The sequence below is a fragment of the Ceratosolen solmsi genome, unplaced genomic scaffold (assembly GCF_000503995.2).
Source record: "Ceratosolen solmsi marchali unplaced genomic scaffold, CerSol_1.0 scaffold148, whole genome shotgun sequence".
In the NCBI taxonomy this organism is placed as follows: Eukaryota; Metazoa; Arthropoda; class Insecta; order Hymenoptera; family Agaonidae; genus Ceratosolen; species Ceratosolen solmsi.
The window spans coordinates 90,786-114,956 of NW_011948446.1; the positions used below are offsets into that span (position 1 = coordinate 90,786).

The window sequence follows — 24,171 nt, forward strand, 5'->3', positions numbered from 1 at the left end:
CAAATTGAATTTACCTGGTACATATATTTATAAATAACGCAAGTTTCGGAAGACAAAGCAAGCCCTGTATAAAAGTAAATGAATGAACTTAATTATAATAAGTATAGGTTATTGTACATTCCCGTCGTATTGAACAATACAAGTTACCACGTAAAAAAAATTTGTAGAAAAACAGTGTCTGACATTACACATTGATGTTGAAACGCGAAGATCTCTTGAAGAAATAGAATTTAGACATCATGGAGGCCGATCTCTCTAAGTAGCTACAACTTGTTAATACGAGCAAGAATCCGCTATTAATCTTGTCGGTGGAGCTTAGGCTAAAACCAAGTTGAACAGGCAGATTGAGATTTCACATCGGGCGCCAGGTGCACCACTGCAATAAATCGCATTGTTAAGAGACCCGTAGATGGCCATCTGCAAATTAATATACACATTTGAATCCGTGTCTCACCGGTATGCAATTCTTCAATGGAAGTAACTCGTATAAATGAGTCTCTATCGAGCTTTTCATGAAAGTCATGCAACTGGTCAGTGTGTATGTACGTATCTAGTAATTACATTAACGTATTGTAATACGTATCTTGTAATTACATTAACCTATTGTAATACGTATCTTGTAATTACATTAACCTATCTTGTAATTACATTAACCTTTGAGACACGATTCATTTTACTTGGCGATAATTTGAATAAGTGGAATTGGTTTTTGGAGCGTTACAATCGCGAATGCCCAAACAAGGGATTATAATGAAAAACTTTAATTTACATATATTCATCACTTTAATTTATGTAAAATCAATAGCTGACTGATTTACATTAATTACTAAACTACTTCAATTTCAATGTTTCAACGTTTTAATGATATAATCAAATTTTTTTCTAAATTTATGAAATAACCTTTTTAATTGATTAATTCTTTATTATATATATGTGTGACAATATTGATTAAGCCATTTTGTAATATAGATGAAACCGTCAAGAGACCTTTTGTAAATATAAAGTTAAGCATAAATTTGCCTTCAATCTGTGTACTATTTATTAAAATAAACATTTGCTGCGTTTGTATTTATTAAACTATTAAACAAATAACAGTAGTTTTAATAGTATTTGGTTATTTACTTTATAGATTTAAAATTCAAATAATTAACGATTATATTAGTATCCATCATATTCAAAAGTACAATTTTAAATATAATTGGAGTAGTTTTTTTATTGAAATAAATATCAAAATTTTTACTTATGAAATTTTAACGTTTCGCATATTCACTAAAAAGGTTTATTATACGATTAATTGAGTATATAAAAATATTAAAAAATTAGTAATTTACAATATTTCTTCCAATAAATAAATTTTTATATATACAGAAATTACTAAGAAATTTGCCAAATAAGATATTAATGTAAACACGGGTTTATGGGTTAACTGAAATAAGTCTTCATAATTTTGATAAATATATTTTTTCTTAATACATGATATAATATACAACTTATACTTTTTTTCATTTTTAAATTAAATTTTAATGTAAAAATTAATCAAATATAACGTAAAATAAAGATTAATTACTTTTATGAAATCAATCATTTTATTATGTACCTTATTTAATTATAATGCTTTCTCAGCAACGTTCAAATTTTTATTAATATATAATACTTTTTTTATGAAGATAAATTTATAAATAAGAATTTTGGTAATACAACAGCATTTTTAAATATTATGTAATAAATTATGAAATTTTTGATTAATATTAATATTATTTGCCAATGTAAATATTATCATTAAATAAATATAATCATTAAAATAAACTAAATTTTTCAAATAATATTAAAGTATAATAATTGAGTTGTACTTATTTATACTGAAGTTATATATGAAATATTTATGAAAATAATAGAAATACGATGTATATTATGAATTGTAATAAATTATTTTCTATATATGGTTAAACTCGAACAAATTTAGAATACTTATAGAAAATATATTGAACATAATTATGATAATAACATTTACACATGAATATGCAATGAATAAATAATATTATATTCAATAAATAATAATTAATCGTAAGTAATAAAGAAAAAATGTATTTGTGGCTAATTTCGAAACGTTATCGATTAGACAGAATTAAAACTTTTTATTATAAACTAAACACAGTTATCTAATTTTTCACACTATATACATAATGAATATAGCCACAATTAATAATTTAAAAATATTTAATGAATTTGAATGTTATTTATAAATTTTAAGTATATAATTATAATCATCATATGAATATTGAAATGATATGAAATTGAAACGTAAAATATAATGCATGATATAAAGTAATACAAAATATATATTTTTGAAAATATAATAAATATACGAAAGCAAGAAAATAAAAATAGTTTTATTTTTATTTAAAATAGTTTTATTAAATAAATGCTATTCTAATAAATATATTATATTATAAATCGAAGTTATAAAAATATTACATTCTAAAATTAATACTTTCTAGAATAATTATTGGAAGTATAATTTATAACAACCCTCTTATACTAATTTACAAACTTAAACTAGATGCTTACATAAATTTAAATATAAGTACATTGTTACGGATTAAAAACTTGAAAATCGAAAGTGGGAGAGGTATGAATGCGTAATTCAGTTATTTAAACAAAATACTAGCAACGAACGTTCCAGGCTTTGCCATGATGACGTCACGACCAATATCGTCATGGTAACAAACATCAGCGTTTGAGAAATAGTGCGATAATATTTAAGGGCTGCGCTTCACGCGTAGCAGTTCAGTTTGCCTCAGTCTATTAACAATTACACAATCATTATAAAACGCACCATATATTTTCGACAACAACTACAGAAACTACAGTTTAACAATATATATAATTAATAATCAATTAAGTTATAATCTACGAAAGAAAGAGTGACATGTATTAAAATGATTAATAATATATTAGTGATCATAAAACAATAGTGAAAACATATAATATATTGAAGCAACTCGTACATAAGATAAGGCCGACGTAATAAAGGCGCGGCATCAAGCATAATAATATTAAAACATATTACAGACAAGACCGACGTGATAAAGGCTTGACATCAACCATACCACTATTGAAAGATATTACAGACAAGACCGATATGATATAGGCTCGGTATCAACCATACCACTATTGAAAGATATTACAGACAAGACCGATATGATATAGGCTCGGTATCAACCATACCACTATTGAAAGATATTACAGACAAGACCGATATGATATAGGCTCGGTATCAACCATACCACTATTGAAAGATATTACAGACAAGACCGATATGATATAGGCTCGGTATCAACCATACCACTATTGAAAGATATTACAGACAAGACCGATATGATATAGGCTCGGTATCAACCATACCACTATTGAAAGATATTACAGACAAGACAGATGTAATAAAGGCTCGGCATCAACCATACCTCCTAGATAAGACCGACGTAATAAAGGCGCGGCATTAACCATACCACTATTATCAACAATTTAATGTATGTTAAGATAGCATTTATTAATTATACAACAAAGGAAGAATACATTCATAATACGTAACAATAAAGGAAACTTTATATTTAATCTATTATATCATTTATACTTCATAATTGAACGTAACCTTAATTCACGTCGACGACCAAACAAGAACGACATGGAACGAATACGTGCGAGCACCACTACATACCCAGGGCTCTCCAAACTGAACTCATTCATTCTGGCTCATGTAGCGGCATTAGAAAACATTACAGAAATGAGAGATCGTGAAAATTTCCACCATTTCAACACTTCAAATAAGCAATTCGTAAGAATTTGTCAATAATTAACGGCGAATAAGAAGGGAAGAAAGCATTGGATATAAAATTAATTTCTTTTATGTGTCTACTGCAATGAAAATCATAAGTTATGGATGTGAGACCAATTCAACAAACTCACCATTAACGAACGAAAAGGCCATTCGAAAAAAAACGACAGCCACGTACAAACTGTCTTGGAAAATACTTATAAACCATGCCTCATCAAGGTAAATACGATAAAAGGAGCCATACATCCGAAAAAGCCAGTCTCATCATTAATCACCAGAGAACTAGATAAAAAAATTATCAACCTACAAAAGAAAAGACAAACAACAACAATGCGAAAATCATTATGTAGAAAATCAAACACGCGAAATTACTGGAAGATATAGCGTTAAAAGTCCAGTAAAGGAAGACCATCAATTCTCAGCGATTCATATAATACAGCCTATCAATGTTTACAAAGTTTAAAAAAAAAGATTCATAAGAGATAATAATTACCGCACACTATAATATATACAGTTCATGACAGAATACGACAAGTCAAATCATATGCGATGATTACCTGAAAATTATCCTCGTGACAAAAGGGCGTATTATTTACCTCATCATTGTGTAATGAAGCCAGACAGCTCCACCACCAAATTAAGAGTAGTATTCAACGGATCAAGCCCAACAACGTCGGGACAATCATTAAATGATATAATGCACACAGGAGCTAACTTAAATCCAGATATCATAGATGTGCTTATTTGGATATGCAGACATCGATACCTATTTTCCACAGACATCACAAAGATGGATAGACAGATAAATGTTCATCAAGATGACTGGGATTTACAACGAATTTTGTGGATAGATGAACAAGGACAAGAAATATATCAATTAACAATAGTCACATATGGAACAAAGGCTGCTCCATTTTTGGCAGTAAGAACGTTAATTCAACTCATAAAGGATGAAGGATACAAATATCCATTGGCTAAAGTACGGAAGATACGTTGATGATATTTTTGGAGGTGCAACACAATACAGCAATTAGTTAAAACAGCAATACAACTTCAAGATTTCTACATGACGGGCGGTTTTCCATTGGCAAAATTGCATTCTACAAAAAAGGAAGTACTCGCTGCCATCAGAGCATTACAAAAATCACAATCAATTCTGTATCTAGCTCGCATTCATATTAACACCAGATTTAAAACTACACTGATCACTGATGAATTGACAAGGAAAATTCAAGCAAGCCCACAGCAAACCACTGTCATAATCGATAGCATAGGAAGGACATCACCGATGAAAACAACTAGTATAAAATTACATAAAGTACAAAGATAATGCACATAATAAATAAGTTCTACCGTATAGATCAATAGTCGATATTAAAACAAATGCTTATCTTGAAGTATTAATAATAGAAACGATGAACTCCCCAAAATACCTGATTACCTATATCTCCCGAAGAATTTGAAATTATAAACAACATTTAAATTATTTGCAAAGGATGAATATAATAGACGAATCACATCATATTCAGAATGAAGATTATCGGGTAAATCTGAATTTGATAACCAATTAAAGCTATAACTCAGAGCAATATATTATCAGAAGTAAATGACTACATTAGAGCAAAAAATCAGTTACACCGGTATTCCACTGAATGACATCTTAAATGAAGTAAGAACAAAATTAACAGTCTTATAACTATTTCATTAACTTCGTTAAATGTAATGACAATTACAAACAAGCAAAATGCATAAGCTTAAGGGCAACTTAAGTTCATTATTAACAAGTTTCATGAAGAAAGTGTTGAGGGCATTTAATACAGATTTAAAAAAAAACTGACAATCCAGACTCATTATTAAAGGAAATAATGAACACAAAAACATCTAGAACAACGGGTCTTATATAAAATCAAAACAGAAATAATAAATGACAATATTGATACTGATATTAGATACTTGGCAGTTAGAAACGTTTGCACAGATGAAGATAAAAAACTTAATCGCACAAGGAAAAATTCGATTGCAAGACTTTAATCAAGACAGAGGTTAATTAATTATAATGAAAAACGGTCAAGTCAAATTCACAAACCTACGTTCAAGAGCAATTACGTCAAGTCCAGACATCAATTACAGATCCAGAACAGAATCCAGTAAAACAGACATTGAATTGAGATACTCAAAGGTTCAGATAATAAAAACATTGTTGAATTTTACTCAATTAATTAAGCCCATTGAAAATCAGAATTAATAAAATATACTAATACATATAAACTTTTCTCTTCATAAAGAAATATCAATCAAATTGAATGGTGAAACTTGAATACAAGTTCAAATTTATAATAGTAAATTAAATCTTTAAGCATATAAAGTTGCAACGTCACACATATCGTTCATTGTATAAAATAGGCAAAATTTAAACGACTCACATTCCATCTTTTACGCTTAATTCAAAACAAGAACATATTAAATTAGCTTACAGCCTTATGAAAAACTAGAAAACTCCAGTGAACTTTGTACTGATTTGTAAATTAATAAAAAAGGATCAGTAAAGTGTACCTATACATAAGCATAGAGTTCCAAGGTTAACGAGGACTCTTTTCACCACTTACAAATGCACCACCTCCAGAAACACGTTGTACTACGACTCGAAAACCGATTCTATTACAGAATCGCTGCATGGCGGGCGGTTCTCAGTGAAAAAAACGGCAATTAATTCATCGCGCTGTCCTCATCGCGATAATATTTTATATTATATTTTAGATAAATAAAATATTTTATCATATTTTATCCGGCTCGAAGGATCAAAATGTCTGGGATCAGACTAAAAATCTCGGATGGTGGGTGGATGTGTTGCTGGCAAGAGAAGGGACAGTGCAATTATTCAAGACTACCTTTAATGTTTATCGTTGTTTCTTTATTAAATATAATAATAAATAATTAATTATGAAGTATAAATGATATAATAGATTAAATATAAAGTTTCCTTTATTGTTACGTATTATGAATGTATTCTTCCTTTGTTGTATAATTAATAAATGCTATCTTAACATACATTAAATTGTTGATAATAGTGGTATGGTTAATGCCGCGCCTTTATTACGTCGGTCTTATCTAGGAGGTATGGTTGATGCCGAGCCTTTATTACATCTGTCTTGTCTGTAATATCTTTCAATAGTGGTATGGTTGATCCCGAGCCTATATCATATCGGTCTTGTCTGTAATATCTTTCAATAGTGGTATGGTTGATCCCGAGCCTATATCATATCGGTCTTGTCTGTAATATCTTTCAATAGTGGTATGGTTGATCCCGAGCCTATATCATATCGGTCTTGTCTGTAATATCTTTCAATAGTGGTATGGTTGATCCCGAGCCTATATCATATCGGTCTTGTCTGTAATATCTTTCAATAGTGGTATGGTTGATCCCGAGCCTATATCATATCGGTCTTGTCTGTAATATCTTTCAATAGTGGTATGGTTGATCCCGAGCCTATATCATATCGGTCTTGTCTGTAATATCTTTCAATAGTGGTATGGTTGATCCCGAGCCTATATCATATCGGTCTTGTCTGTAATATCTTTCAATAGTGGTATGGTTGATCCCGAGCCTATATCATATCGGTCTTGTCTGTAATATCTTTCAATAGTGGTATGGTTGATCCCGAGCCTATATCATATCGGTCTTGTCTGTAATATCTTTCAATAGTGGTATGGTTGATGTCAAGCCTTTATCACGTCGGTCTTGTCTGTAATATGTTTTAATATTATTATGCTTGATGCCGCGCCTTTATTACGTCGGCCTTATCTTATGTACGAGTTGCTTCAATATATTATATGTTTTCACTATTGTTTTATGATCACTAATATATTATTAATAATTTTAATAAATGTCACTATTTCTTTCGTAGATTATAACTTAATTGATTATTAATTATATATATTGTTAAACTGTAGTTTCTGTAGTTGTTGTCGAAAATATATGGTGCGTTTTATAATGATTGTGTAATTGTTAATAGACTGAGGCAAACTGAACTGCTACGCGTGAAGCGCAGCCCTTAAATATTATCGCACTATTTCTCAAACGCTGATGTTTGTTACCATGACGATATTGGTCGTGACGTCATCATGGCAAAGCCTGGAACGTTCGTTGCTAGTATTTTGTTTAAATAACTGAATTACGCATTCATACCTCTCCCACTTTCGATTTTCAAGTTTTTAATCCGTAACATACATTAATTATAAATTTCAGTATGATTCAAATAATTTATAGATATGTATACAAAATTATTATTCTTTTCATTTTTTTACTTTTTTTTAAAAGTTTTTTGTTATTTCTGGCCAGACAAACAAATTTAAAAACTCAAACTTTTGATAATTTTAAATTACGCACAAATTTTAATATTTATTTATTAAATATCATTTATACAAAATATAATTTTATAAATACCAAATTAGTAATTTAAATCTAATCACATACATATTTAGATAATTTATAATATATTATAAATAAATCCCATATTTTAAGGTAGCTTATATTTTCTCAGGTAATTAAAATTATAAGTAAAAAAGTATTACATTACTTTACAAAATATTTCGATCTCCGTAAATTGAAATAATAATTAAAATTTGAAACATTTAACAAAACAATCATTTTTAATCATAAATTTATAAATAACATTATTAAAAATACAATTATTACACGATTGTAATATTTTCTTCTAATAAGAATTGTTTTTCAAAGTAAGAATTCTCGTGTTTAGTTATTATCTTTAATATCTATTGTCATGATATATGATTCCAAAAGTATCGAATTAAGATTTTTTTTGTCTACTTTATTGTTATTACTTTTAATTAAATTTATTGATCAAAATATCAAATAATTGTTTAACTTTTAAAATTATTAAGCTAACATTTATGTGAATATAATTATAAAATAATAAATAAATAAAAGTTACGCTGTAAAAAATGTTATGAATAGTTACCTTATTTTTATTTTAAATAATTTTTCAAAATGTCATGTATTTTAAATTTTTTAATCAAAATTTAATCTATTATTCAACATTTAGCTAAAATAAAAAATATGTATAAATTTCAGTATGTATATTTTCGTACTTTATACAACATTGTTTTTCGAAATCATTTTTTTAAATTGATTGAAAATCTATAGGAAAAATGTATATTGTAACAGTAATTAGTTTGTTATCTTTTTAAAATGTGTCGAGTATCAAAATATATAAAATTATATTTTTTTGATTAATTAATGAAATTTTTTAGTTTTAAATGTTATAAAGTTATAAATGAAAATTTTTAAATAAAAATATGAGCATATTAAATTATATTTTTTATAGCTTTTGTAAATATATTTCAAAATTGTTAAATTTTTAAGATTTCAAATTTTATTGAAATTATGTAATTCTAAATGTTTGTAGTTGTAGGAAATATTGAAAAAATCAATTATTAATTTAATTTCTGCACATATAATCAATATATTATTATAAACAGGACGTGTTGCATCTTATAGAAGAATAAAGTTCTTGAAATATTTTATATTAAAATTATTGTAGTTACATAATTGTGTTTATTATAATTGTGAACGTTTTAATACTATTTAAAGTTCTGTATACATTATGAATATCTAACTATAATATAAAATAGTATATTATTAATAGTATAATATTAAGAATATGATACTATTTTTTTTACCTTATTTTATACAATTGAATCTCTATAGTTCAATACATTGCATTAAAAATGAATTCATATGGTAATATTGCAAAACAATGTATGTGGAAGCATATTTTAATTAACAGTAGTTATATTATATGAAGTTTTATATTTGTAATATTGAAAATATTTGTAAACAATTCAAAAATTAATCAATTCTTTATATATTGCTATATATTAGCTATTTTATAGAAAAGTTCATTTCACCGGTTATACTTAAAAATACTCTTTTTTTGTATTGATAAAACATAACTTTTTATGGATTTTGGTTTTTAGCCATAAATTATATTACATTTCATTTATCGAAGTATATTTTATTTAAATTTTAGCTACATACTTCTTAATACATTATCAGAGTTCATTTCATCTATTGTATCAGATCATTCTATCAATGATTTATCGTTTTCGTTATCTACGTCCAGTTTCTTTTATTTTTTGCATTGAACAGCGCAGCATTTTAATCAATCGTCCATGAATAATGTGCGAACGCCACAAGCACACTCGATATTCATGAGCAAAGAAATTCTTAGCTACGTATTAATCGACTTTTATTCACTGGCAAGTAGTATAATTTTATTGTTGATTGAAATAAAAAATATGTTACTGGAGAAATTCGCTCATTGGAAACAAAGTTTTCGATATAAAAGTAACTAATATTAATAAATTACTAAAATTACTAGCACTCTGTCTCTGTCTCTGCCTCTGTCTGTCTCTGTCTCCCCCCCCCTCACTCTGTCCCTGGAACATGTACTTGAAAGTTTATCGATGAATGCAAGTAATCGCGTACATCCCAAGAAGCGAACAAAGAAGGTCGCAAGTAGACTTAAAAGTCGTGTCCGCTATAGTATATAGAAGTATCAGGGACTCGAACGAATGGATAAGTACGCGTGTACTCCATAAGACGAGAGAACAGAAGAAGAGTGGGAGGGGGAATAATGAAGGACGTAAGGCGGTGAGAGTAGAAAAGAAAGAAAAGGGTCGTGAAGTGATACCGCAAGCCGGTTCAGCGAGTTTTTGACTGTCTGGCGCTAACTGCCACGGCTCATCTATTCTGCGCCTTTACCCTGACCCTCGTCTCGGCGGAGGCGAACTTCATTCATGCCAAATCAAGGCGTGTATCAATTAGCGGGGGCAGACGCATCGCAGTGCTTCAAATGCACCGAATGCTCTACTTTTTTGCTGTTGTTGCAATTATTTAGTCATAAGATATTAATATTAATAAATAAGATTATTTAACGATGAAAATGTTGTGTCATAATAATTAGTTCATTATTGATTTTATTTAATAATTATATATTTCTTGTATTTGATTGATAATAATTGTTCTTACTGCTTATTTCACTTTTAACCAAATACAAATATACTGTATAAACTATTACTATTTCGTTTTAAGTAAACAAAAAATAGATTAAAATTTGCAGTTTATAAACAATGATTTTTATTAAAAAAATATTCGATAAATATAGTGAAAGATTAAGTTTTTTAAATAACGTTTGACAATAATATTAAAACAAGGCATTTGGAACAAATACTTATTTTAAAATGTTATTAGGTCCTATGTCATATGTAATATGTCCATATGTTATATGTAATTATTGTATTAAAATAAATAAAGAAAAAAAAATTTAATTAGCCATTTATCTAATACTCTTGAGAGTTTTATTAAAAATAATTAATATAAATTTAAAGTGTCATAAATAAAATAATTGTGTACTGTCATATTGATTTCAAAATAATAAATACAGTTATAATGATTTGGTTTGTAGGTATCGCTTGTTCTAAGGTATAAGGAGTTTATAAAATCATAGTGGTAATATTGAGTTTTAACATGACTTTATAATCTGAAGTACGGCAAAAATGATAATATTCCATTTTTTAATTTTAACTTTTTTAAATATTTAAAAAAAAACACTCATAATAATAACCGTCTTAATGCTCAAATTATTATGAATGAAAAAATTTTATTTCTTTAATATTTATGCAACATTCTTAGAAAATGTATAATTAAATAAATGCTTCAAAATAATTTATGAAAAAAAATTATTACACAGATATAACTTATCATAAATAAATAAATTAAATAAATTAATCATCTGTTAACAACTTTATTTATTATATATACAGTTTCTATAAAGTTAAGTGAAAAATACTGAAACGCAAACTTGTATTATAAGTTCTATTAAGTAAGTTTAATAATCAGAATATTATTATTTCAAATATTTCCAAACTAAAAACTCAAATTAACCAACATTATATACTATAGACTTATTAATTTATTTAAGTAAATTCAGTTTTATTTAATTAGTATTATTGAGGACATTGTTAAAATAAAAATATTTATTGGAAAAAAACTTCAATATATTATTCATTTTTATTGAAAACTAGGATATTGTTAGTCTACACTTTTGACAATTCAACGGATAATCATATTTCAATTAATTATTAAATTTAAAAATTCTCATATTTTACCTCTTTTCATTTATAAATTATTCTTAATGAGTCTATAGCATATTTTAATGTCATTTAATATTCCAGATAGTAATTCAAATATATCTATTTAATGTACTATACAATATCTATTAAATGCAAAATAATATTGTGGATATATTATAATATATTTAAATTTCTCTAGTTTTTATTAAAATATCTTTTATTATAACCGTTATTATTCGAGATGTCAACTAACATTTAATTAAAATGTAGATTGTACAATACTCCATCACCTGCACATGTCTAAAATACAGTTTTCCTATAGATGAATAACAAATCATATTTAGCATTGTAAATCAGTTTGAAAAATAACAATCATTCTAGATTTTAATTTAGTATATTTCTTCATACGTATATCATTTCTTTAATAAAATGTTAAAATATATAGTGAATATAGTAGATTATAATAAATTATGTTAACATTACATTTTACTGCTGTAGAAATGGCTAAAGTATGACATTATTTGTTTCCTATTAGGAAATTATCATAGTTATTTAAACAAGCAAACATTCTTATCAATGAGGACATAGTTATAAAAATACTTTGTAATAATAGTTACTACAAATATTCATTCAGAGAATTGTAAGAAATTGTAAATAATTATTAAGAGGCACCATATATTCTTTGCATATTATTATTTTAAAGATAGATTATTTGACACTGTGTAATTAACTTTACCTCACAATTGCCAATAAGTTAGTCGTTTAAGATTTTATTGACAAAAATGAATATTCAGACGATAATTAAAAATAATTATTATTGTTGCGTTTTAAACTACAAGGCTTCTCAATATATAATACGATATAGAAGGTCATTAGCAGAATAAAGTGCATCGATCGAAAAAACCAAAATTGCCTTACATCAAAAATATTCGAATAGATAGCTGGTTGAGAAGTCATGAATCGAGAAATTGGGCGTTTGCTTATAAGAAACGTAGGAATTTATTTAAAATTGAGTATCTAGTATATACCGGCTGGAAAAACAGATTAGTGTCAGAACATAGAATGGTCGAGCAGCTATTTGCTTGGCGTTCATTCTAACAACAAAGACCACCGCTTTCGTTCTTTTCTGTACGAATTACGCAACAAGAGTGCGAGCCACGCGTGTTCAAGTGAAGCTATTTTCGCAGCTCGATCAATTGGGACCCGGCATCAAGAGCTCCTCGGGCCTCGTGCCACTCTTATCTCGTGTAGCTCCGGCATCCAATAAAGCCAGTGCTTACGCAATATTTGCGACCCACGCTGCTCGGAAAAGCCGGGTTTCGATCGTGTGGAGCTGCCCCCGTCGCGGAGTAGCGGCAGTGGCGATAAAAAAGGAGGAGGATGAGGATGAAGAGGAAAAGGAAGAAGTGGTAGTGCCGATGGTGGAGGTGGTGGCAGTGGTGGCGTCGATGGAGGTAGAAGAGGAGGTCGAGGAAGAGAGCTCCCGGGGCTCGTGTTTGCCTGTTCCGGGCCGCAGCTTCTCCTCGTTTCTTCCGTACAAGGCGAGGCGCGGGCCAGGCGGACCCTGGCTGCTGGTGGCACACGTCGTTTGGTCGGACGCCGCGTTATGGGCGGTGTCCCGGTGCCTCAGGGGTGGGGGTCGAGAGTGCGACCCCCGACACCTCATACTTTCCTGCCTTTGTGCCAGGCTGGGCGCAGCGTGCAAGATGGCGCGCGCGCGGCTTTCAGAACTCGTGTATCGCTTGACGGACGACCGGAGGAGGTCGAGAGGAAGGATAACTGGATGAAATGTACGGATTTAAGGCAATACAGTTCTATCGAAACCCCTAAGTTAAAATAAGAAATAACTAGGGGACGTTATGTTTGCTAATATCAACAAAAAAGATAAAAAAATTCAACTGATATTCAACCATTATTTCCATTATTTTAAACGAGAGTTTTTGCAGTATAAACAAGTGCTTTTAAGCTGTGCAAATGGCATATTTTATGATCGGAAATTTATCAAAGTGGTTCACAATGTAAAATAGCATGTAATACTACGAATATATGCCTATTTAATAGACATTAAATTTATAGATATTTGAAACTACAGTTTTCTCATTCGATATTACAGTTAAATATCTCTTTTAAATAATGAATTATATACTTGAAAAATTAATTTTAATAATATTTTTAATATTTCAACATACAATAAAATCATTTAAAGTTATATACAATATTCTTTTCTATTTTATTACTCATTGTCAACCATAATTATTAATATACTTTATTAATAATCTCAACAGCTTACCATTCCACAATACAATTCACTTGCAATAGTTATAAAATGAATAAAATTGTAGAATAAAAATATTCAACCCTAAATTTCCATGGTTTTACTGTTTAGAATGTCCGCTTTACGTTTTAATATATTTTTTTCGTATTGTTTACAACTTAACTTTCATTATTTAAAAGCGCAAATCGTTAGTTTACGTGTCTTTGTTGCCTTTCGCTCTCTAAAGTAGGATCGAAATTATCATCAAGTATTTTCCCTTTTTTTCAGAATTCAATTTGATAGTAAGTTGAAATAAATTAAGAACCTCTTTTAAAAGATTTCTGAAAAACAATTTCAAGTTTATAAATAATTTTCATGTCATAAAAGACGCAATTTTATGAAGAAAAATAGTTAAAAACTTATACTATTTATTATCAACCGGTAGATAAAATTTTTTACTAAATTATAATTGTGGATATTATTATTTAAGTATTTGAAATTTCATTTTAACTACTGACATTATCATAAAGTTATTATTTTTCAGTTTAGACTTTTAAAAATTATTTTCGTCTTATGCTCATTAATTTGTCGTTTCGTAAATAGATCAGCTTTATCAATTAATAGTTATAATTTATTATTAATAGTTATATCACAAAAAAAGATTTGGCGATCTTTCACAAATTATTTTCACCATAATGAATTATCGTTAATTTTATAAATGGACCTTTAAATATATGTTCAAATATATCTTTATCTGATCAATATATCGATAAATCGGTTTTATTATTTTATGATAATATTTTAAGGTTTTCAGACTCCAAGTAGTAGTATTTAAAACATAATATTTATAAGCAAGTTGGAATAATCATAGAAACTAATATTATATTGTATTTATTTAATTAAAAAAGTTGCAATTACTTATCTTTTAATTATAATACCATAAAATAAAAAACAGGAAAAAATTATTTGAGTTTATGACATTATAAAAATCTTAGGAAAATCATTTAATTAGAATTAGAAAATTTTATTTAATGCAAGCATCATAAAATGGTAAATTTGTCACTTGCTTTTATAACAATTATGATTTTATCGCTCCACCGGTAAGTTGAATATGAAAATCCAATTATTTTAGTAATAACTATCGCGTAAATATCGTATCAAATTAACGTATTACGATTTTCAATCTCATGACTTCGTTAATCGAATATGCTTCCATGTACTAATACATTTGATAAGTTTATTTTCGGCAAAGTATTGCGTTGCCATCAATTCACCGGCATATATTAAAAGACGGGAATGAAAAATAGCCAGTCTGAGATCGCCGATCGTGGCGCATCGCCATCCCACGAGAATCTGTCAAAGCTTCAGACGATGATGTTTGTAAGCTCAAGCGCATGCGGCCTCGGCCTCATAATTCCGGATCGAAGAGACTCGTCCCACACGCGATCTTATCGGCTGCGTTTGGGGCTTGCGGAAAAGCTCGTCAATCTTGAGGGGGCTCTGCTCGCATGCTTGTATCTGATTCAACTTTTATGTTGATCATGAACTTTAAATCACTTTTCTGGAGTCTGTACTTTACACTATTTACTAATTGTATACGCGAAACAGTAGCTTGCAATATCTAAATTACAAAGCTTTACTTCACTTCAGGCCTATTCATAATTATCAGTTTATTAATATATTGATAATTTGTTTTACTAATATAGTGCAGTTATTATATATTAATATAAAATAGGCAATCATAACGTATTATATATTACATTATCAATGCTGTTTGAATTTAGTATAATCTGTTTAATAAATATTACTGATCCTAAATATATAAATATTCAGTATGTCAACATAGTTCATTTTTATTATCATGAAATACTTTTCATTGTTAATTTTATAAAAGTTATACGAATCATAAATTACTTGCAAAAGATAAGTCAGAATTAATTGATCTAAGTAAAATACATTGATACATTAATATAAAATAATGATTTACTTTGATACTTATTAAATACCTCAGCAAATTTTAGATTAAGGAATTAATTTACAGCATTTGCTGAAAACCTGACAATATCATAATATAAATATTGTATACTCTTGTCAGCATTAAAATTTATTATACTCTTATTTAATATGTATAGTTGTAAAAACAGTTGTAAATATTATCTTTTTATTGCATTTAATATGCTTGCATTTAATTTTATCTTTTGAACATATTATTACTGCTAACAAACCTTTGAATCAATTACAATTACATTACTATAGTACTATATATATATATATATATATATACAATACTATACTTTTTTGCATGGTTATATTATGATTATGATTTTGTGACAATAGTAAGGATAGGGACACAATTTCAAATATGAACTTGAGTACAGTAAAGTCAAGATATTATACTTCAAATAAAGTTTAATATATTATGTATATTAAATTTAATATATATATATATATATATATATATATATATATATATATATATCAATAGCGAAAATCGTAAACTAACAAATAAAGCATATAGGAACTCCTACTCCTGGCCTGAACCTGGCCTCCAAATGCTATTTCTAGTAGCTTATATCTACAGAAACAAAGAAGTCGGGTGTTCGGAAAGTACGTTGGTCAGACCCTTTTATAATTCGAACGTATTCGACTTTTGCTTTCAGTACCCTTACTTGTTTTTGCCCTCGTCTGTACATTCTTCTACGAGAGTAATGGCGACTTGGCAGCATCGTTAGATATGCACCGATGAGTCTCACTTCCGCTTCCGGACACGGCGGCTATTATTTGTCCGGAGGCAGCACTGAAAGTAGTCGAGGCGAGTGGGTGTGTTGTAAATTCGCGCGACTATCGCACGTCCCTGGGTGCGCGGGATTTTTAAGTTCTGATTTCTACGGAGATACCCCGAAGATTTTTAACATTGGTAGTCGTTTAGATTACATCTATCATAAATACGACAACGCATGTAGGCTCTTATCATCTTTGTCACTTGATGTTCGTTGAGCGTTGCATTCAGTGTCTCCGAGCATATTTATATTGGAACATATTGATATTGATATTGGAATCTGAACATATTAATATTGGAAAAAGGTTTGAAAACTATAATTATGAAAATATACAATTTATAATCGTTAATTTTTCAAAACAACAGTTTAAAGAACAGCAAAATATTATTTATAAAAGTTAATGCAGAATAATAAGGTACATCATCATTTGATAAATTTAGAGCTCTAAAAATTTTAATATATATATTTAATTTTAATATTTTTTTATTTATACGTTGTATCGCATGTTTTTAAATTAACTTAAATTTAAAATAATTAGTAAATAAATTTTTTATGGAATATCTTTAAAAAAATAAACATTTGTATGTGTTGATAAATTGGAAATAGTAAAACACATCTTCGTGTGATACACGAATTTGACAAATTTTCATGCATCGAATGAGCACGTTAATTATTCTTCAGAATTTAAATATACTATTGTATTTATATATTAATGATATTCATATATAATTTTAGTTTTACATCTTACTAACATCTATAACATCTACTGGTATAATTTCAAAGAAAATTCCAACAAAATAACAAACATATAATTCAAATACTGTTGCTAAGAAATCGTGTTATCCTATGGATGCGACGACATTGTAGAAGAAGTGAAACCGATTTGAAGATTAACTAAATCATTATATTCACTTGTATGATAGCTTTTATTATTGAATGTATTAGCAATATGCACTAAATTATTTTATATGTTTGCTTTATTTATAATTTAACTTATTTACTTACATTGTATCTTCTTACATTAATATTTTTGTATAGATTAAAAAAAAGAATAAATATCAGCAATGTGTAAACTCAATAAATGAAACTTGTTTTGTATTGTTTTGTATTCTTTGTACGATCAATTTTATAAAAAAATTACAGTATTTTAAACAAGGCGCGAGATATTTTTGAAATATATATTTTTACAAAATTTTAATCTAATATAAACATTATTCTTGCTTATTAATATATATATATTGCAAAATTTAAGAACTTACTCTCCAAGCTATTCATTGACGTTTATTTCTTGTAGCTATTAATATTGTGGAAGGTTTAGTTTTGTCATTGGATAAATATAACAGTTCATCGCTGTCATATACTGCATTAGTAATTCAAGTATCATTTGCATTTGAAATTAATAATCGGTTACAAACTCACTGTCGTCAAATCAATACTTTAAATATTTTCGACGTAGCAATTAAATTCGCACGTATCACAGAAGCGATGATAACGTATTCTCTTTAGTCACGAGCTGCACACGACTTACATCTCGTATTCCAGAATCTGCACGCGCAGCGTTAATGGTACACGATAAGCATTGACACTTTCGTCGTAAAGATCGTAATAATCCACGTGGATGACTCCTTTCCTGTAGTCGGAAAGTCTATCCGCGACAGCATTTGAATTGTTAGTGACTTTGCGTACAACTCGAGAACAAAGCAAGCATAATTAATGGCTGTGTTGCGTAGGAAATTTTCCCACGATCGCGGCTGCATCGATTACTGGCGCATCTTTCTGTTTCCCTCGCGTACGTACTGATGCATACGCATGACGTCAAAGGGAAATAAACAGATTGATCATACTTGTACGAAGTACTTGATTTAAGGAATAATAGTTGCAAATGGACGAACAACCTTTTACTAATATTATTATATTTAGTTATTCAATGAGTTTATCAATAATTATATGAAAATAATTAAGTTTTAATAGAAACTGTCAGAATAAAAAATTTGTTTAATGAAGGTTCAATCTATTATTGATTCATGAAATTTTTGAAAATTTAGTTTTCTATTTGCTTATTAAACCATCGCTTAATATTACTGATTATAATAAAATACATAAAAGAATTTTTGTTTTGTCTTATTTTATTATTATGCGTATTGTAAAATAACAGATAGGTAATCTATCTCATTATTTTTGCGATTAATTGCGATTAAATGATACAATTTTCTATATTAAACTGGAATATTCTATACTGGCACACATATTAAGAAAGCGATTTCTGTGTTAGAATCTAGCACAAAGAAATACGTAATTTTAGTTAGTTAAATGTTAGGAATACTGTTTTAAAATATTTTTTTTTTCTTTCCTGCCCTCTTGAAAGTGTTAAATATTAAAGAAAGCCAGTTGACTTAAGAATACGTGCCGTTCTTCATCTCAGCCAAAGTTCGATAAGCCTTTCATAAAACAGAAGTAAGTTCTGTATTCGAGTGTATAGTGTGAGAGAGACAGCGTCACTACTATCAATTTAAATCCCAAGTTCGCGATCTCGGTTTCCGATGCAACAAACCGTCACCCTGACGCTCGTGACGTTCGCGCATCATTAGAATTGAGGTTAGGTTCATCGATTGCGCTTGCGCTTTCTTCTAACGACATGCACTCCGTGCACCAATACCCCCAAAATTTCAGTCTTAGACAGCCGTCGACAATAAAACGTGTTTTCTTTTAATTATAAAGGATATAGCGAAGAACCACTGTCATTTGGGTTTGGCGTCCGTTAACATAGTGCCGCAGTGTAGTGCTTTCGCGAGCGAACATCGACAAATTTTCCCTTTGTTTAGGAGGAGGTCTAGAGCTTCCAAGTCCATTACAACCACCCCCGATTCGTGATATGACGATGGCTTAAGAACGACCCTTTCCATAATATAGGTCAGTTATTAATTATGAATAAATGCTTACAAGAACAATTAGGAACTCAAATTTTAACAATAGAATATCAACGGTTCTGTTCTCTCTCTCTCTCTCTCTCTCTCTCTCTCTCTCTCTTTCTATCTCCATCTTTCTATCTTTATCTCTCTATCTCTCTCTACCTCTCTATCTCTGTCTCTCTAAATGCTTCACGTCCGCGCACATACACAGGAACATAATATAAAGGCATATCCTCACCAAGGTGAAAAACTAGGTCAATACTTGGTTGCTTTCCTTTTTCGCTCGAAAATTTGTTGGATAGATGAGAGGGCAATTTTCTTCCGTCTCTAGATCCCGTGAGCATTAATTTATTATTATTCTCCTTTCTGTGTATTTCTTCGTTTTTTGGAAAGAACATACAGCGGGCTCATAAACATTATGCCATAATGGGACGGAGAAGTCGGGTCATGGATTCTGCGCGCTATTCTATAATATTTTAGCCGCAGATAAAAAGTCTCCTTAACCTCTCGCGTGTAAATCTGCAAATCACAAATGATAATAACCAATCGTTTATTTCTTATCGCCTATTGGAACGTACGGCTTGATTCCTTTTTACTTCATTTTGAAATCTATTGTTGTAGTTGATCTAAGTGTCGCCCTTTCGACGGTTAATAATCCAATAGTGCATGGGACATCAAAACGAGTATAGACTGAAAAGTAAATGATGATAGATTTATGTCTGCAAAACGTAATTATTGACAATTACTAATTTCCTTGCTACGATAGTACTCTAATTTGGTTAGTTATAGATGAATCAACATAATTGTGTAAAAACACAAATTGTATATAAAGAAAATTAATATACGTATATGATCATGAGACCAGGGCCAATCAATAGCGAAGATAATCTGTATAATCTCTTGATATTCTATACATTTTTTATTCAATAATAGAAAATACTATGTTATTTTTAGAGCGAAATAGATGATATTAAATCTAAAAATAGAAATCTTTCACATGCACATAATCATGATTCATATAATTTAAATAATTAATAACAATTACATAATACTTTACAAATGATAAAATTAAACTGTATTTCTTCAATATACTTATATTTCTATAACATATGACAAAATCGTATACCGGATAAATGGCAAATAGTTTTACCCTTGTGCCCTATATCAAACTATACGATTCAATCTAAAGGGAATTGCATTAAGTCAGAAGATAGAATCTATCAAAGTTACGCAATATGTGCAAAATGAGTTCCCGTCTGCTGTATACAAATGGTGTGAATACATTCGACACACATTCATACTCTTCATCAATTTCAATATTTATAATATTGTGGCATTTAAGTTTAAGTTCATTTTCTATTCAATGAATTTTATCAACAAGATATTAAAATTTCAGCTATCCGAAAAATATTCATCCTAATACAAATAGTATACAAATTTATATTTATATATAAGCTTATTTACTTGAAGATCATCAATTGTCAATATATATGCATTTAATTTTAAATAAATATTTTATAAGGTGCGATTACTTATATATGTTTGTATAAAAATCTTTCTATTTTTACACAATTATACTATGAAAGCAATGTATCTTCTTCTATCAATAAATAGCATTAATAGCTTAACTCTCCTTACTTGACCAACTTGAAAATTATTAGACATTTTAAATCATAATTAAATACAAATCTCAGATGTAGTATACCGTTGACGCAAACGTTTATATATTTCAAAAATGCAATGAATATCTATCTTATAAACTAATATCCTTTTGTTTGTCATTAGATATGAAATAACTTATAGAATGGGAATGGAACGTATATATAACTCGATTGTAACTTAGACCCGTTGTCATTTTTTCTAATAATTAATTTAAATTATCCATAAACATGTAATGCGAAAAAAAAATGCCCCGGGTGAGGATCGAACTCACGACCTTAAGATTATGAGACTTACGCGCTGCCTACTGCGCTACCGAGGCCTTTATACTTTATTTTCAATGCATCATTTAGAAGACGGAAATAATAATATTTTAAATGATTACATCTTTTTATGGTTTTGAATGTTATTTCTTTTATAAGCAAAGTAATATTATGTAAGTCAAGTATATTTAAAAGATGGCACCCTAGCCAATAGGATCGTCTGCTTGATTATGAAGTAATTATAATGGTCACGTAAATAAAATTGTATTCTCAAAATTATAAGAATGTTTAAAGAAAATTTATATTTTCTTTGAAAGCACAATTCATTTATTTACATAAAAATTTCATCAATAGTTCGAATCCATTTTTCATTAGAAATTGAAACCTCTGTAACAAAAATTAATTTAAGTAGACATGAAGAATTTAGAAGAATTCAGCTTGTCTATTTATAAATATGTGGAAAAGAATAAGAATTTTTATTTACAGAAATTTTACAGAAATTTTACAGAAATTTTGTGGGTTTTATAACGGTGGAGTCAATTACACAACAATATTATCAATAAATTTTATTATCAAAAAATTAATATTTTGAAAAATTTCAATATATTCATGTAATTATTAGTGATAGATCACAATAATGATTATTATAATAACAAGAATTATAAATAATAATAATAAAAAATAATAATTTCATCATGAAACATGACGGAAATATAAATAAATAATTATCCGTCTATAATTATTTCAAATCATAATTTATTATTAATGAAGTTTATCAAGTTACAGAAATTCATTTATTTTGTATAGAGTAATGTTATTCATAATTTTCTATTGTTATATTAATTTTTGGCAAATTTGATAATTACTTATTTGTATTAAAAAATAACAATATAATATATCTACTTAAATATATAACAATTATAGTAAATATTTACTTTGAATCAAAGATTCCAGGAAGAATGTATGTACGCGTATTTAAGAAAGAAAATTTTAAAAAATGGGATTAATCGATAGATTTCTTATAAGTTTCAATTATTACATGAAATAAAAAATCATGCAACAAAACAAATATTTTCAAAATATAAAAATAATACCTTTAATTATATCTACATTTAATTTTTTTAACGTTACAGAATCGGTGTAAATAGGCAATGTACAAGCATATTTATTCTTATTCTAATAATATAATGAATAATATCTGAATAACTAATAAATATTTACTATTATTATTCTCTAATATCATGTTTCTAATATTTAAATATTATATAACTATTTATTTTATTACGTTATGTATTACATAATAAATATTATATAATTATATATTATATTATATTTATTTGTATTTCATTGAAACAAAAATCAAACGAGTATTTATAATTTTTTACTTATTATAGCCTTCACGTATCTCTATATAAAATTAATATAACAAAAAATTACTAATAAATTTTAAATTTATATATAAATTATATTAAACTAATATATTTTAAATTACTAATGGTTTTCTTGATTAATAATGTTTACGTCACATTTATATATAATATTTAATATTTTTCTTTACATAGAAACATTTTCCCATGATAATAAATAATTATTAAAACTGTTAATTTCTACAATATTTCAACAGTATATGAAAAGTATCAGTTTAAAATTTAGAGTAATTGAAATAAAAAATAAAAAAATTACACTGTAATTCATTCTTTTTAAAAATATTAAATGAAACTATTATAAATTTCATAACGTGAAATAAGTTTCATATTTTAATTAAAAAATATACTCAAGTATAAAAAACAAATTGAAATGAAAAGCAATTAATTAAAAAATTTTTAAAAGAATATTTTGATAGTACAAGGACAATTTTTACTTTTTCTTTTACTTTACTTTGTCGAATTTAGCAAACAATTAATTTTTAGAAATGTACGTTAATTTATAAAAATAGATGTCTAGTCCTACAATTCTACTCTATATAGTAAAGTACAATGATGAAATATAATTATACAATTTAGTATATTGAGAAATGATATTGAAAAATTTAACTTTAATTTTAACTTAAATATTTTTTATAGGAGAATTTGTTTCATGTATTCGCTATTTTTGGTAAATCAATTACAATTTTAATTAATTAGAACTAAATACTTTACTTCAAAATAAATTGTACTATAGAAGCAAAGATGAAAGTATTTAAAAATTAATATTTTTCTTTATAAATCATACAAAAATTACATAGTAAAATTACTTTCTTCAGTGAGACCAAGAAATTTATCTTATGTTAATGAAATTATCTTTACATAATGACATACCAATGTGATTGTTTGTCTAT

The 24,171-nt window shown here is 27.8% G+C and overlaps 1 non-coding gene across 1 annotated transcript; it reads right to left on the reverse strand.

The window, feature by feature from the left end:
• Positions 1–21,840: 21,840 nt before the first annotated feature.
• Positions 21,841–21,913, reverse strand: TRNAM-CAU (transfer RNA methionine (anticodon CAU)). Its single transcript has one exon. It is a non-coding gene; the product is annotated as a tRNA-Met (tRNA).
• Positions 21,914–24,171: the final 2,258 nt, after the last annotated feature.